This window comes from Lemur catta, chromosome 1 (assembly GCF_020740605.2).
Source record: "Lemur catta isolate mLemCat1 chromosome 1, mLemCat1.pri, whole genome shotgun sequence".
Taxonomy (NCBI): domain Eukaryota; kingdom Metazoa; phylum Chordata; class Mammalia; order Primates; family Lemuridae; genus Lemur; species Lemur catta.
This window is the reverse complement of record NC_059128.1, coordinates 285,453,631-285,470,995: the sequence shown is the minus strand read 5'-3', so window position 1 is coordinate 285,470,995 and position 17,365 is coordinate 285,453,631. Positions and strand designations below refer to the sequence as shown.

Below are 17,365 nucleotides of genomic sequence, written 5' to 3'. Positions count from 1 at the left end.
TTCGAAAAACAGAAACTATATTATCCTCAAGTACACCTGGAACATTCTCCAGGATGGACCAGATGTTAGGCCAGAAAACAAACTTCAAAATTTAAAAGATTGAAATCATACAAAATATGTTGTCCAACCACAAAGGAAAGACATTATAAATCAGTAACAGATAGAAATTTAAGAAATTCCAAGTTTGTGGAAATTAAACAACACACTTCTAAATAACCAAAGAGTCAAAGAAGAAATCATAAGAGAAATTATAAAATACTTTGAGATCATTGATAATGAAAACACAACATACCAAAACTTAGGGAAGGTACTGAAGGCAGTTTTTAGACAGTTTAGCTAAAAATAACTCAAATTAATAACATAACCTTCTACTTAAGAAATTGGAAATGAGCCAACTAAACCCAAAGCAAACAGAAGAAGGAAAGAACAAAGATCAGAAAAAAATAAATAAAATAGAAAACAGAAAAAAAATGAAACAAAAACTGGTTTTTGAAAAGACCAACAAAATTGACAAACCTGTATCTAGGGTGACTAAGAAAAAAACAGAAGACACACAATTCACTAAATTCAGAAATGAAACTACCAACCTTGCAGAAATAAAAGGATTATAAAAAATACTATAAGCAACTGTTTGCCAACAAATTCAATAGCCTAGGTAAAACAGACAAATTCCTAGAAAGACACAAAGTACTGAAACTAACTCAAGAAAAAATAGTAAATCTGAATAAACCTAAAACAAGTAAAAAACATTGAGTTAGTATTTGACAGTCTTCCCATAAGGAAAAGTCTAGGAACAGATGGCTTCAGTATTGAATTCTACCAAATGTTTAAAGAAGAATTAATGCCTATCCTTCACAAAGAGAAAAAGACACTTCCCAACTCATTCTATAAGGCCAGTACTGCCCTCCTACCAAAAGCAGACAAAGATATCATGAGAAAAGAAAACTACAGATTAACATGCTTTAAGAATGCAGACATAAAAATCCTCAAATCCCCCTTTTAAAAGCACTCAAGGGGCCTTTTGCTAATGGCCCATTGAGCCATCAAGAAAGTCACTCTTGGGTAAAGTGGCAGCATGCTGTTTTGCTTCAATAGATGTGGCAAGGTGAAGAAGGAAAAAAGATCCTCAACAAAATACTACCAAACTAAATCCATTCATACATAAAGAGGATTATATGCCATGACCAAGTGAGATTTACCCAAGGAATACAAGGTCAGTTCAACATACAAAAATCAATCAACGTGACATGTGACATTCATAGGATAAAACACAACCACCATATAGTATGGCAATAGATGCAGAAAAAGCTTCTGACAACATCCAACACCTTTTCCTGACAAAAACACACAACAAAATAGGAACAGAAGGGAATTTCTTCAACCTAACCAAAACCCACAGCTGACTACATGCTGAATGCTGCAAAGCTGAAGGCATCCCCCCCGCCCAGGATCAGGTACGATTCGACACTGTGCTGAAGTATAACCTAAAGTATAACCAGGGCAAGTACACAAGAAAAAGGAAAAGGCATCCTCATGAGAAAGGAAGAATTAAAAGTATCTATATCTGTAGATGATATAATCTTGTATATAGAAAATCCTTAGGAATTCACTAAAAAACTATTACAGCTAATAAGTCCCATGCTCATGGAAAACTTAATATTGTTAAGTTGGCAATACTCCCCAAACTCATTTGCATACTCCATGAATTCCTATCAAAATTCCAGCTGCCTTTTTTTTTACAGAAATTGACAAACTAATCCGTTAAATCATACGGAAATGCAACAGACCAGGAATAGCCAAAAGAAACTTAAATAAATAGAACAAAGCTGGAGGATTCACACTTCCCAATTTTAAAACTTACCATGAATACAAAGCTGCAGTAACTAAGACTGTGTGGTGCTGGCATAAACACAGACATAAGGTCAATGGAATAGAATTGAGAGTCCAGAATTAAACCCAGATTTTATGGTCAACTGATTTTTGACAAAGGTGCTAAGACCATTCAATGGAGAAATAGTCTTTTCAACAAATGGCACTAGGACAACCAACAGCCACATGCAGAAGAATGAAGTTAAACTCCCTCATATCATACATAAAAATAAACTCAAAATGCATCAAAGACCTAAATTTAAGAGCTAAAACTATAAAACTCTTAGAATATAAAAGAGCTTTAAATCTTTGTGACCTGGGATTAAGCAATGCTTTTAATATGACACAAAGCACAAGCAACAAAACAAAAAGTAGATAAACTGTACATTATCACAACTTTTGTGTATCAAACGATCCTATCAAGAAAGTAAAAAGACTTCTTACATTTGGAGGGGAAATATTTGCAAATAATACATTTGATAAGGAACTAGTATACAGAATATACAAAGAACTCTTAAAACTCAACAATAAAAAGATAAATAATCCAATTTTTAAATGGTAAAAGTATTTGAATAGCCATTTCTCCACAGAAGAAATACAAATGGCTAATAAGGACATAAAAAGATACTCAATATCAGCAATCATTAGAGAAATACTAATCAATACCACAGTGAGATACCACTTCCCACCTACTATGACTATAATCAAAAAACGGGAAACTAACAAGTGGTAGAGAGGATGTGTAGAAATTGGAGCCCTCGTCCAGTGCTGGTGGGAATGTGAAATGGTTCAGCATCTTTGGAAAACAGTTTGGCAGTTAGTTACTTGAAAAGTTAAACATAGAGTTACTGTTTAACCCAGCAATTCTACCTTAGGCATAAACCCAAGAGAACTGAAAACATATAGTCATACAAAAATGTGTACATGATCATTCATAGCACATTGTTTATGACAGCCAAAAAAGTGGAAACAACCCAAATGTCTACCCACCGATAAACAAAATGTCATATATCTACACAACAGAGTATTATTCAGCCATAAAAAAGGAATGAAGTACTGACAATGGATGAAGCTTGAAAATATTATGCTAACTGAAAGAAGCCAGATACAGAAAGCCACATATTATATGGGTTCAGTCATAAAAAATGTCCACAATGAGCAAATCCTTAGAAACAGAAACTAGATTAACAGTTGCCAAGAACTGGGGAGATGAAAGAACAGGAAGTTACTGTTAATGTGTATGAGGTTTCCTTTTAAGGTGAAGAAATGTTCTAGAATTACATAGAGATAATGGTTGCACAACCTTGAAAATACACAAAAAAACACTGAATAGTAAACTTTAAAGGGTGAATTTTATGGTATGTAAATTATATCCCCCAAAATTTTTTAATGAATTGAAATAATTTTTAAAAGGTGAAATAAAAATATTTGTAAAAAAAAAATATGGAGTATTTACTACCAGCTGACCTGCAATAAAGGAATTTCTAAAGAAGGCTCTTTGGGCAGAAGTGAAACAACCCCAGAATGAATGTCAGAAAGATCAAAGAGCAATGCAGAGCAAAGAAAGGATAAATATGTGAAAAATCTGAATGAACACTGACTATTAATATTACTGTTAATATAATTCTGTTAATATTGTTAATATAATAATACTGTTAATATTATTTCACTGAGTTTAAAAAGAACATATAGAATTAAAATACGCAATAACAAGCGCATATGTATCTGGAAGGGGTGATGGAGTTCAAGTTTCAAGAAACTATGATTTCTGCATTGTCTGGGAGGAAGACAAAAGTATAACTGTGTTAGCTGGATAAGTTAGTAACACATTACCTAATTCACATAACCACTAAAAAAGAAAAATAGGATATAACCTCCAATCTACGGAGAGGGTGGAAAAATGGAATTACTTTTTTAAATCATATTATCAGTTTAAAATAATATAAGAAAAGAGAAAAAAATAAGCACAAGCAAATGTGGGACAAGAGAAATACATAATAGGATTGTGGATTTAAATTCAAATAGATCAGTAATTACATTTAATGTAAATTAAATTTAATTGGAACTGAATGTTCCAATTAAAAGACAAGGATTGTCATATTGGATGAAAAAAATCTAAGCATACCCTTTATAAGAGACATACTTAAGTATAAGACTATAGTAAGGCTGAAAATAAAATGATAAAACACAAAGATATCATGCAAATATGAGTCTAAAAATTTTGGCATGGCTATATTAACCTCAGACACATCATACCATAAATGCAAACATTCATTACTAGAGATAAACAGGACCACTAATAATAATTAAAGACTCAATTCATCAGGAAGACATAGCAATTTTAAATTTGCATGCCCCTAATAACACACTCTCAAAATATGTAAATAGAAATTGACAGAACTATAAGGAAAATAAGACAAATCCATAATCATAATGAAACTATGTAATTATCTTAGTAATGGATAGAACAACCAGACTAAAATCTAGTGAGAAAACAGATATAACACACTATCCACTCAGCTAAATAGCATATATAGTACAGTATGTTGACCCCAATCCTTTTCAAGTACATAGGACTTTCTGAAAAAACTTTTATACCACATTATGGGCTATAAGGCTTATCAGCAAATTTCAAAGGATTAAAATCATAGAAAGCAAAATCTTTGGGCAATATAATTCTGATGGAGAACAATAAAGTGGTAAGAAAGTATGCATATGTTTAGAAATTTTAAAATATTCTTCTAAATTACCTATAAATCAAAGAAAAAAACATAGTGGAAATTAGAAAACATATTAATAATTAAAATACCTTAAATCACACTTTGTATGATACCATTGAAACATTATGTATAAGAAAATATATCACCTCATATGCACATATCAGAAAAATAGAAAAGCTGTAAATTATAATAATAAATTAAATATTCATCTCAGATTAGAAAGAAAATAGCTACAAGAAAGGAAAATTATGGGCCAATTTCACTTACAGACATGGATGTAAAAATCCTGAAAAAAATTAGTCGCCAGAATCCAGCTATCTATTATAATAAGCTAGTATGACCAAGTTATATTTATATAGTGGTCATCTGTGGGTGGTAGAATCATCAAGATTTTTATTCTGCTTTTGATGCTAATTTTTATTTTAGAAATTTTCTAAACAAACAACCATTACTTTAGGAATCAGGAAAAATATTTTTGAATTAATAATTGATATTCTGCTGATCTCTCATCTTTATGAGGTCAACTAGTTAATAAATGGCAAGAAGAAAAACAACGGCTGGCTCAGAACAGCCATTTTGTCTGAGTAAAATAAGGATAGGAGGCCTTATATGTCTCAGTGTCTCTATTTGGTTGACTGAGAACAAAGAAGGGTGGATAGCAGTAGAAAAAGATTTACAAAGATAGGGATGTGATAACAGTAATTTGTAGGCTTTTCCCCAAACATTAAGGGAGCAATCTTATACACAAATGTGTCTATAAATAGAATCCATATTGCACTTTAATGAATAATTTAAAAGCACTTTGCAAACAGGGTTAAGAAAACAGGAACCTAAATGCTCAAAAATCAATAGTTCTGTCCTATCCCAACCTGGCGAGTTACAGAAACAGATGTCTAAGTTTTATATTATTTTCTAGAAATGTTGGAGGCTAGAAGGTTAAGTATCAAAAGGCTTAAAAACATTTACAAGCTTTGACGTAATAGTTCCGCCTTTAGAAATTTATCCTTCAGAAGTAATCAACCATACACACAATGATTTTTGTATAGGATACTTATCAGAGCACTATTAATGATGATAATATTTTAAAGCGATATAAATGTCCAGCTATAGGGAAATGGTTCGATAAATTGAGATACCCTTTGGAATAGTATGCAGACATTAAAAATCATATTTTAGAAGAATACATGACAGAACACATCATGACACAAAAATATTTTTGAATTAAAAATTAATATTCTTAATTAAGGAAATGCTCATGAGCCATTAGAAGGAAAAATTTTATTCATACAACATATTATGGAATGAATCACTGCTTCAGGACATGTATATCATACATCTATGTAAATAGGAAAAAACACTGAATATCCTTATGTGGTAAGATATGGATAATATTTATCTTATACTTTATACATTTCTGTTTACTCCAATTTTTCTACACAAAACTTTGTACTACTTTGATAAATAGAAAAAAGTTTTAAAAAAGGAAATAAATAATAAGCTGAATACCTCAAAAAGATTCAAACACCCTTTATCAACCCCAATCCACTTTTAGTGAGGGTAACTGGAAAGTCAGTAGAGATCTACTACATCAGTTGTTATTGCTGCATAACAAACTATCACAAACTTAACATCTTACAACAATATACATTTATTATCTCAGTTTCTGTGAGTCAGGAGTCTGAGCAGGCTTAACTGAGTCCTCTGCTTAGGGTCTCACAAAACTGCAATCGAGGTGTTAACCAGGCTCAGTTCTCACCTGAGGGCTTGACTGGGGAAGAATCTGCTTCCAAGCTAATTCAGGTTATTGAAAGAATTTGTTTCCTTCTAGGACTGAGGGCCCCCTGCTTCCTATTTGCTTCCTCTTGCAGCCACCTCCACTCTTACAGGCCACCCACAGCTCCTTGCCATGTAGGCTTCCCCAGCATAGCCACTTCATCAAGCTAACAGAGAGCATCTCTAAATCAAGCCTTCTAGCAAGACAGAATTTTACATAATGTAACATAATTGTGGAAGCAACAACCTATCACATTTGCTACATTCTATTGTTTAGAAGCAAGACACAGGTTGCCGGGCACTCACTGGGAGGGGATTATACGTGGGCATGAACGCTAGGAGGTGGGGATCAAAACAGGGCTGCCTGCATAGAGTCTGTCCACTGTATTGAGCATCCCAGCACAGAGCCTGGGCCAAGGAGGAAAGCCTGTACTTGAAGCTGAAGACTGCTGATCCACTAACCACCTATAAATAAAACTGAACCCTGTTCTCTGTACTACTGAGGCAGGATGGTCCTGCAGGAAGCAGAGAAGGGACAATTCACCACGGGTCAGAGTTAACACAGAGAATTTCAGCATCAAGATGGGACTTGCACCAGCCCTGAAAGATGCTTAAGATTTAGATCAATGGGGAGGAATGAGAAAGGGAGACTTTTCCTCTGACATACGGAGAAGTAGTCAGGCAGGAATTCCCAACGCAGGTTCTGGAGAAAGTAGGTAGGACAGTTTGTTCACAATACAAACCACAGATGACATCTAGCTTCACATTCTGATTGGCCCCTTGATGACCAACACACTTGCAAACCCATAAACAAGATCTAGAGGGGAACACGGTACAGGTTTTGGCTAATTCTGCAGCACTGACATCAATCAGCCTCCACAGTGTGGAAAATACTACTAATATTTACCAGTATTCCATTTTCCTATACTTCCAGGAAACGGAAGATTCTACCTCCCTGCTCCATCTGAAATTAGGTGGCCAGAATGACTCCTAGTAACCAATGAAATGTTAACAGAATGACCCGTAACCCTTCCAAAGCAATTAACTGCTAGTGTAAGAGTCCCCATGTTCTAAACAGTCCAGATGCAGACCATCTAAGAATCAACTCTGCCAAATTTCTGGGGAACAAAAAACCCCTCCCTTTCAGAACTATTACAGAGATAATGAAGTATCACCTTGATGCCAAATCTGAATAAGGATAATACAAGAAAAGATTATCATTGGTCAATACCTCTTATGAACACGTATTTCAAAATCCTAAATGAAATATTAGAATATTGGATCCACTGATATTTTTAATGTAGTACATCATGACAACGTACAGTTTCTCCTGGGCAATCAATGACAGTTTAAATTAAAATATTTCATCTCAGTCACAAATTAAAAAGGAAAAAAACATAAAATTATCTAAACAAATATACTGTATAGAAAACCATTTGATAAAATTCAAACTCTGTTTATGATTTTTTTTAAAAAGCTGTTATCTGCCGGGCGCAATGGCTCATGCCTATAATCCCAACACTTTGGGAGGCTGAGATGGGAGGATCACTTGAGGCCAGGAGTTCGAGACCAGCCAGAGCACCACAGCGAGACCCTGTCTCTACAAAAATTAGCCAGACATGATGGCGCATGCCTACAGTCCCAACTATTCAGGAGGCTGAAAAGGAGGATGGCTTGAGCTCTGGAGTTCAAGGCTGCAGTGAGCCATGATCATGCCACTGCACTCCAGCCTGAGACCCTATCTCTAACTACTAGCAGATGAGATTATCCTTAACCTAATAAAAGCAATCTACCAAAAAACAATAGCAAAGTTCACAGTTAAGGTTTTAACAGCATTCCTTTTAAACTGAAAAATAATATAAGGATAATCTTATCACAATTTCCATGCAATTTTGTCTAGCATTCCAAGAAAGGGAAATAAGACAAAAAAATAAGTAAGGATTTAAGGACTAGAAAGAAAGAAATCATCATTATGCACATGGAAAAACCAGAAATTGATGCATACATTTTTTAAATTTGCTATGTTCCAAAGGTGGCCTTGCAGATAACTGGGAAAATGACAGTATTCAATAAACAGTGCTGGTACAACTGGTCATGCACTTGGAAAAACTCTAAAATTGGACCTCTACCTCACACCCCACACAAAAATAATTTCCAAGTAGAATATAAAAAGCAAATAATTTTTTTAAAGAGGAAGATATCTTATGACCTTGGAGTAGCATAAGATTTCTTAAATAAGACTCAATAACCACAAACCATAGGAAAAGACTGAAAAATTTGAGCATATTAAAATTAAACATCTGTTCATCAAAACAGTATTTTTAAAAGGATAAAGAATAGGACACAAATAGCATTCAGAATATATGAAGAACTTCTCAAAAGCTATAAAAAGGACAACCCAAACAATAAATGGAAAAACAATATAAGAATACATTTCATAGGAGAAGAAACCAAGAGGCCAAAAAATGTATGAAAAATCCTCAGTCTCACTAGTCAAGGAAATGCAAATTAAAACAGTGAAATATTTCATACCTACCTGACCGAACAATTAAAACAGCTGAAAATCCAAAGGATTAGTGAGGACGTAAAGAAACAAACCTTTGGGAATTTGACCACAGCTAAGAGGCTGGAATCAGGCCTAGAGGTGACCCCCAAATCCCAGATGTAGGTGTATACCTGGTCCACTCTTCCCCGAGTGCCCAGCACGGAACAAGGATAAGCCAGTGGGACAAGGCAGTCAGCAGGGGTAGAGGCTGAGCAGGCTGCTGGGAAGAAGAGCAGAGTGGGATTCAGGCCAGGTAAGACAGCCTCAGGTGCCAGTCCCACCCAGGATGTGAAACTGGGGTTCGAACCAACTTTACCTGGAGTCATTTTATCTTCTAAAGCCAATCTATGTTACTTCCTCCTTGACTTTGCCACCTAAGACTGACGAGAGCAGAGTTCCCCAACTTGTATCAGTTTCCTATTGCTGCTGTAACAAATATCCACAAAACTTAGTGGCTTAACACAACAAATGTTTATTATCACAGTTCTGGAGGTCAGAAGCCATTCATGGGTCTCACTGGGCTAGAATCGAGAACCGTGTTCTTTTCTGGAAGCTCTAGGGGGAGAATCCCTATTCTTGCCTTTCCCAGAAGCTACCTGCATTCCCTGGCTCGTGACCTTCTTCCATACTCAAAGCCAGCAATGCTGACTAGAGTCCTTCTCACCCCATGTCACTCTGACACCGAGTCTTCTGCCTCCCTCTTCCAGATTTAAGGACCTTGTGATTATTCTGAGCCTACCTAGATAATCCAGGATAATCTCCCTATTTTAAAATCAGCTGAATAGCAACCTTCATTCCATCTGCTACCTTAACTCTCCCTGCCACACAACATATTCACAGGTTCTGGGGATTAGGACTTGGACAGCTTTTTCTACCTACCAGACAACCCTCCTTCACTCTCTCCGCCATCTCCCGCAGACTCCCAGCCATTTCACAATGTCCCCACTCACATTTCCAGTGGGGCCCAGGCTCCTTCCCTATGCTTCCCCATGCCTCCAGCCTCTGCACCACCACACACTCTGTTCTCCAGTTATACACACCTCCTAGCCTTTTCCTAATCAATTTATGCCCGTATGTGTCCAAACAATCACAACTCATACCCTAGGGCTCAACCCAAAGGCTACCTCCTTTCTGAAGCTTTCTCTGATTCCCAACCCAATGAATTACCCCTCCTCAACACACTGACCCAGCTTTCTATATATTCCAACTGCAGCACTGAGCGTGGGCCCCTGTTTACATGTCCCTTCCTTAGTCCAAACTGGTAAGCCCTTCAGCTCAAGAACCCTCATCCCCCTGTGGGTTCCCAGATCATAGCATGGGAACTGGCACAGAGTAGGCACTCAGGGAGTATTTCTGAAACTTGGATGAGGCAAGAGGAAGCATCCCTGAGTCTCTCTCAACAAAAGAGTTGTCAAAGAGGAACCTGGGTTAAGCAAATGGGGCCAAAGAATGCGTGCAGATGATCATACCAATCAATAGCTTAGCCTGATGTACAATTTACTATCACCTGGAAGAACCTCTGTGCCACAAGTGATACCTATCATTATTTCTTATTGCTAACCTGCGGGGCAATTACAAAGTAACTGACAAAATTAACTTCAAGAAAAACAAAGGGTTAATCTAAAATGATTTACAAACATGTCCTCAAAATTGTAGAAAAGAGAGTAGTTGTTACTCCAACACAACAGGAATGCCTGAAAACCACCCAATAGCTCCACATACTCAGACCCCTCTCCAGGAAAGGCTGGGAAACACCATGTGGGAGGATATGAAGGGTGCTATAATCAACTCTGTTTAGGGACAAATTGCCCCTAAATAGATATATGACTATAGGTCATTAAATATGAAATGTCTGATTTTGAATAAACGTGTAATTTATTATACCTCAAATAAAAAACAGTACAATTAATCAAAGTATGTGCCTAAACTATTGACACAGTTTTGCCATCTTAAGGGTAGCTTGTTTATGCCAGCAGCAAAGAAGCCTGGAGAGCGAGTGGTGATGAAATTGCGAAAGGTGTTTTCCACAGCTTGTTGAGAAGGGAATATTTTTCCTTGCAAGAAGTGGTCCAAAGCCTGGAGGAAGTGGTAGTCAGTTTGCGCAAGGTCTGGTGAATATGGTGGATGACAGAGTTTCCAAGTGCAGCCTCTGTAGTTTGAGCAGCATTGTTTGTGTGACATGTGGTTGAACATTGTCTTGTAAGAGAATTGGGCTGTCTCTGTTGACCAGTCTCGGCTGCTTTAATCGCCAGCATCCTCATCATTTCATCCAATTGGTTGCAGTAGACATCCGCTGTAATCGACTGACCGGGTTCCATGAAGCTGTAGTGGATAATAACAGCACTGAACCACCAAACAGACACCATTAGCTTTTCTGATGAATATTTGGTTTTGGACTGTGTTTTGGCACTTCATCTTTATCCAACCATTGTGCCGAATGCTTGCAATTATCAAAAAGAATCCATTTTTCATCATATGTAACAATACTGTGTAGAAATGGTTCACCTTTATGTTGTGACAGCAAAGGCAGGCAAGCTCCTCGAGGTGATTTCTCTTCTGATGCTCATTTAATTCATGCAGTACACATCTATCCAGCTTCTTTACCTTGCCCATTTGTTCCAAATGGTCCAATAGTGTTGGAATAGTAACATCAAACCTTGCTGCTAATTTACGCGTAGGTTGAGATGGATTCGCTTCCACTATAGCTTTCAGTCCATCATAATCCACCTTGGTCTCAGGTCACCCATGTGGCTCATTTTCAAGATTAAAATCAACAGAATGAAACTTCTCAAACCATTGATGTACTGTGCATTCATTAGCCACATCCCTCCCAAACACTTCATTGATATTTCAAGCTGTCTGCACTGCACTGGTTCCATGACAGAACTCATATTCAAAAATAACACAAATTTTTGACTTATCCATGGTTTCACAAAAATTGTTCTAAAAAATTTTTTCAAAGATAATCACAAGCCAAAATACTCGATTTGAAAAAATGAGGATGTACCTTCACAGTAAAAAAAAAAGTGTCAAAGTGGAATGTCAGAGACATAAACTGTCAAACTTAGTACTTAAGGAAATTAGACATTCCATACTTAATAACCTAATATATTATAATAAAGGTGCTATGGTTTGAATGTCACCTCCAAAACTCATGTTGAAACTTAATCTCCAATGTGTCAGTATTGAGAGGTGAGGCCTTTAAGAGGTGATCAGATCATGGGTTAATGGATTAATGGATTATTATGGGATGGGAACTGGTGGCTTTTTTTGTTTGTTTGTTTGTAGAAATGAGGTCTCTCTATGTTGCCCAGGCTGTTCTCAAACTCCTGGCCTCAAGTGACCCTCCAGCCTTGGCCTCCCAAAGTGCTAGGACTACCAGCATGAGCCACTGTGCCCACCCCGGTGGCTTTATAAGAAGACCGATCTGAGCTAGGACATTCAGCCCCCTTGCCATGTGATGCCCTGAACTGCCTTGGGGCTCTGCAGAGTCCCACCAGCAGGAAGGCCCTCACCAGATGTCCTCCTGGACCTTGAACTTCTCAGCCTCTATAAATGTAAGAAGTAAATTCCTTTTCTTTATAAATTACCCAGATTCAGGTATTCTGTTATAAGCAACAGAAAATGGACTAAGAGAAAGGGGTACTTTTTTAAAAGGTTGTTTGTTAAGAAAACAGAGTCTAATTTAATTTCAGTGATTACTTGATGTCCACACTCCAGCAAGAAAACTCTCACCTGGAGAGAAGACAGACTATGCAAAGGGCTGGAATGAACAATATTTGCTAGCACAACAAAGTGACTATAATCAACAATAAGTTAGCGTATACTTTAAAATAAATAAAAAAGTGGAATTGGAATGTTAACACAAAGAAATGATAAATGCCTGAGGTGATGGATACCCTGATTTGATTAATTCACATTGTATGCCTGTATCAAAACATCACATGTACCATATAGAGATATATGACAATTATGTACCCTTAATTAAAAATAAAATTAAAAAAAATTTTTTTTAAAGACTATGCATAGGAAAGGCAGAGCTATCAGCACAATTACTCACTTTTTAAAAAGAGACAACAACATGGCTTAACTGTTTTAAAGGTATGCTCCCATTCGGGTTCAAGAGAACTCCCTGTTCAAATCTTCTTTAATAATGTGAATTCTAAAATTAATTTTACAACATACTCCAAAAAGTACTCTCACACTGGAAAGGAAGTTTGAGGCAAAAACAAAAAATGACAACAGGCTGGGCGCGGTGGCTCACGCCTGTAATCCTAGCTCTGGGAGGCCGAGGCGGGTGGATCGCTCAAGGTCAGGAGTTCGAGACCAGCCTGAGCAAGAGTGAGACCCCGTCTCTACTAAAAATAGAAAGAAATTATCTGGCCAACTAAAAAATATATATACAAAAAAAATTAGCCGGGCATGGTGGCTCATGCCTGTAGTCCCAGCTACTAGGGAGGCTGAGGCAGTAGGATCGCTTAAGCCCAGGAGTCTGAGGTTGCTGTGAGCTAGGCTGATGCCACGGCACTCACTCTAGCCCGGGCAACAAAGTGACACTCTGTCTCAAAAAAAAAAAAAAAAAAAAAATGACAACAGAGGCCACTGATTCAGCACCATGGACAGTGGGCCCTCCACTTGCCTGCAGGAGTCCTTGCTACCAGGGCTGAGAGCTGAGAAACACCAGAGCTGCCCAAAAATCTGCAGTATTCATTCTAATGTTTAAGTTGGGGCAATTCCAATATATGAGCAAGTATTTTTCTTGGTTATGGCCCAAAGCAGCAGCTTTCTTCACCAAGGGGACACACAATTTCCATCTACCAAAATCTGCTTCAGTGATCGCCTTTACAATACAGCCTGAAGATTTCTGCGAAAATGGGAATGACTGCCATTGACACGTGGCTAAAGATCCAGGACCTGAAGTCATTGAAACTGATACACAAAACCCAAATTTGAATGGCTAGATTGTTTTAAGGACCTCGTGGGACTTTTCAAATTTATAAATGCAGCCTGCTCTCAGCCTCTCTTGAACAAGAGAGAAAAAGATAGCTTCTCTAGAACAGCTAACAAAATGTACCTATGTGTTGAATTTTTTTTCTCACAAACAGCTAAAACTGTAACCATACTGCTGTGTGGATTTTCCCCGACTCTGAGTCTTAATAGAGGTATCTGGAAGACTGGTGTTGTGAGGTCCAATATCACCACCAATCAGCACCACCAGCCATAAAGCCTTGAATTCCGGTTGACAAGTTGTTCCAACTTTTCAGTTATAAAGACCCCATTTACCATCAAAACTTTTTAAAATCCTTTTAATATTTTGGGTATCAGCTAAGAAAATACACGAAGTCATATAATTCCTAAAACATCTGTAACGAACTTGCCCGGTATAAACATCATCATCTCAACACGAGTGGAAAACAACACTGCTCAAAAGGGAAAGTCACCGGTGGGTCAGTCACTGCCCTTGCGGGCGAGGACCCCTCACTTGCTGACGGATCCCCAAGCCTGACAACGCCGCCCAGAACTGCTCCGGCTCCCCTCGTGGGAGAGGCAGTCGAGCCTTCTCGGATCTTGCCAGCGACCCCCCAGAGCGCCCCTGCTCCGCAGATACTCCCTCCCGGAGCAAAACGGGCATCCCCGAGACGGTTTAAGATGAGGAACTGCTGAGTTTGAGGAGACTGGGAGTCAGCACCCCGTGCACGTCCTTGGGGATCCTCACCCGAGTAGTCCAAACAACAGAAAAGGGGCAGCGGTTTGCCCCGAAGGTGAGTTCGGTTTCGGAGGCAGGTGCGCGGGCCCGCGCCAGGAATGCGTCTGCAACGGCGGGTCTGCGCGTCGCCCAGTCGAGTCCCTGCCGTCTCTCCGCGCGGCCCTGCCGCCCCCACCCCCTCGGCGAGCCGCACGCCGCAAACGCGCCGCGCCGACCGCGCGCCCGGCTCCCACCGCGGGCCCGCGCCGTCCGGAAGGCGGGCGCGAGGAGGACAGCCGCCCGCGCCTCCGTCGAGGGCTTGGAGTTAACTTTGAAATTCGGAGTAGGAAAATACTGGAAACACCGCCCAGCAAAAAGGAAACAAACACTTTCACTGAACAGACTTGCGAGCAGAGCACTCGTGGGGACAACGAAACTCGTTCTGCTCCCCCGCACCAAGATAATACGGGGAGACACAGGGACCAAACGGAGCCGCGCCCGCCCCCCCAGCCAGCCTCGCTCGGACCAGGGTCACCGCGCGGCCTCCGCGCTCCCGGGTCCAGGAGGCCCCGAGCGCACGGTCCCGCGCTGCCCGCACCCAGGCCGTGGCCCGCACCCGCACCCGCCCCGCGCCCCCGGCTCCCCGCCGCCCCGCGCCCCCGGCTCCCCGCCGCCCCGCGTCCCGCGCCTCCTGCCACCGCGCCCGTTCCGGGTTTGTTCCCCCAGAAGCTCTTCTCAACCGTGAGAGGAAATTTGTGCCTTTCTCCCGAAAGCGAAGCGTCGCGAAGTCCGCTCCCAACCCGCAGCGCGGGGGGCTGCGGCGGCCGCGGACAGCTCCCCACCCGCGGTGGCGCGGACTCCCGACGGCGCCTGGGGCCCGGGGCCGGGGCGGACGGCGGGACCGCGCCCGCCGCTCGGGCGAAGTTCGCGGGGCCCGCGAGGCGCCCCGTCCCGCCTCCCCGGCTCCGTCCGCCCAGACACCGGGTGCGGCTCCGGCCCCGCCGCTCACTCACCTGTACCGCGCGGACGGCGGGCCCGCGCCGCGGAAGGAGCCGTGCGGGCGGGCGCGAGGCGGCGGCCACCGCTCCTGAGGCGGCTGAGGCGGCTGAGGCGGCCGCGGCGGCTCCGGGCGCTCCTGCTCAAGCGCTGCGCGCGGCGCGGGCCCGCCCCCTTCGCGTCGCCGACCAATCCCGCGCCGCGCGCCTCCCTGGCCCCGCCCCCGCCCGAGGGCAGGGCCCGAGAAAGCGGGCGCCGGGGGCCAATCGCACAGCGGTACGGCAACCGGCGTGGCCAATCCTAGTGCGGGAAGCTTCCGGGGTCGGGGGAACTGGGGGAAGCCAATTAGCCCCGAAGGGGCGGGGGCGGGACGGGGGAAATCGGGCCCCTGACGGGCGGGGGCGGGGCCACACATTAGGGCGAGGAGGAGGCGTGGCCGCGGAAGGGAGGCATCGACGGTGGGCGGGCCGTGGGCAAGCGCGGGACGGGAGGCGGGGTCAGACACGTGAAGAGGCGGGGTCCCAGGGCAGGAGTTGGGTGGCGGCCCTGATGGAGCGGGTTTCACGGCTGGGGGCGGGGCTCTGACCGGGGCGGGGCTCAGGTCCTGGTCGGGCGGGGCGGGAGCGGGGCTATGGAGGGGCGGGACTATAGCCGGGCGGGGGTGGGGCAGGGGCGGGACTCTGGCCGGGATGGGCGGGAGAGGGGCGGGGCTCCGGCGGGGCAGGGGACGGGACTCCGGCCGGGGTGGGGGCAGGGGCGGGGCTATGGCGGGGCGGGACTATAGCCGGTCGGGGTGGGGCAGGGGGCGGGACTCTGGCCGGGAAGGGCGGGGCAGGGGCGGGGCTATGGCGGGGCAGGGGGGCGGGACTCCGGCCGGGGGCGGGGCTATGGTAGGGAGGGGGAGGGGCAGGGGCGGGGCTCGGGTGGGCCCGGCGGGCCTGAACCGGGCCAGAAGCCAGGGCCCTCAGGCCAGCCAACTCCGCTCCGTCGCCGGCGCCCGTTCTGGCCAGTCCCGGGCGCTCAACTGGCCCGAAGTCCGCGGCCAGAGCGGACTGGGAAGCTCGGTTAAACGCGTGCTCCCCGCGCCCTGCGAGGCCTGGCCCCAAGACCCCCGGCCAGGCCCCGGCCCCACCCGTGTCGTCCCCGCCCAACCGACCCCCTGCGGTGAGCCTGCGCAAGTGTCTGTGTCCGCTCACCTGTCCGCACACCTGTCCCGCAACCTGTCCCACACACCTGCCCGCAGGTGACGCAGGCACGGCGACCGAGACGGGAACGCGGGGGGTTGTTTGTGCTCCGTTCTCTCCGTACGTCCCAGGCTGAGTTTTGCTTTGTTTTGTTTCTGTTCGGTCATTTTCGTGGAGCGGAGCTCCTCCGCGTCCCGCCCGAGGACCGTGGCCTGGGACGGCTGCACGCGCGCGGCACGCACAGAAGGAGCCGGGACGTGGCCCCCTCGCCGGCTCTCAGGCCGCGTGCACAGCAGCGCAGCCCGCTGCCGCCCGGGCGTCCCTGCCCAGGGCAGGCCGCCCTCCTCTGTGGGCGGTGCGCCGTGTCCAGAGGAGGCTGTAGGTGGGAGTCAACTCTCCCCACCCTGCCGGGACACCTCAAAAACCGCCCACCCACCAGTGGTTCACTGTGCCCCGTGACCCAGCCACAATAAAAATGTACCTTAGAGAGAGTGGGGTCCACACCCAGCTCCTTGCCTCCCTGAGGGCCAGGAGGGCAGCCTTAAGCCCCTCTCCCCCGCTCTGGCACACCCTGGGGTCGCAGTCATGACCT

General features: G+C 43.3%; 1 long non-coding RNA gene across 1 annotated transcript in view; it reads right to left on the bottom strand.

The window, feature by feature from the left end:
- Nucleotides 1–15,695, bottom strand: part of LOC123630824 — a 78,548-nt gene extending 62,853 nt beyond the window's left edge. The window contains exons 1-2 of the long non-coding RNA XR_006732767.1: nucleotides 15,607–15,695; nucleotides 9,039–9,127 (exon numbers count right to left, since the gene is read on the bottom strand). This is a non-coding gene — a long non-coding RNA (uncharacterized LOC123630824). The remainder of the gene's footprint in view (nucleotides 1–9,038; nucleotides 9,128–15,606) is intronic.
- Between the last annotated feature and the right edge of the window lie 1,670 nt (nucleotides 15,696–17,365).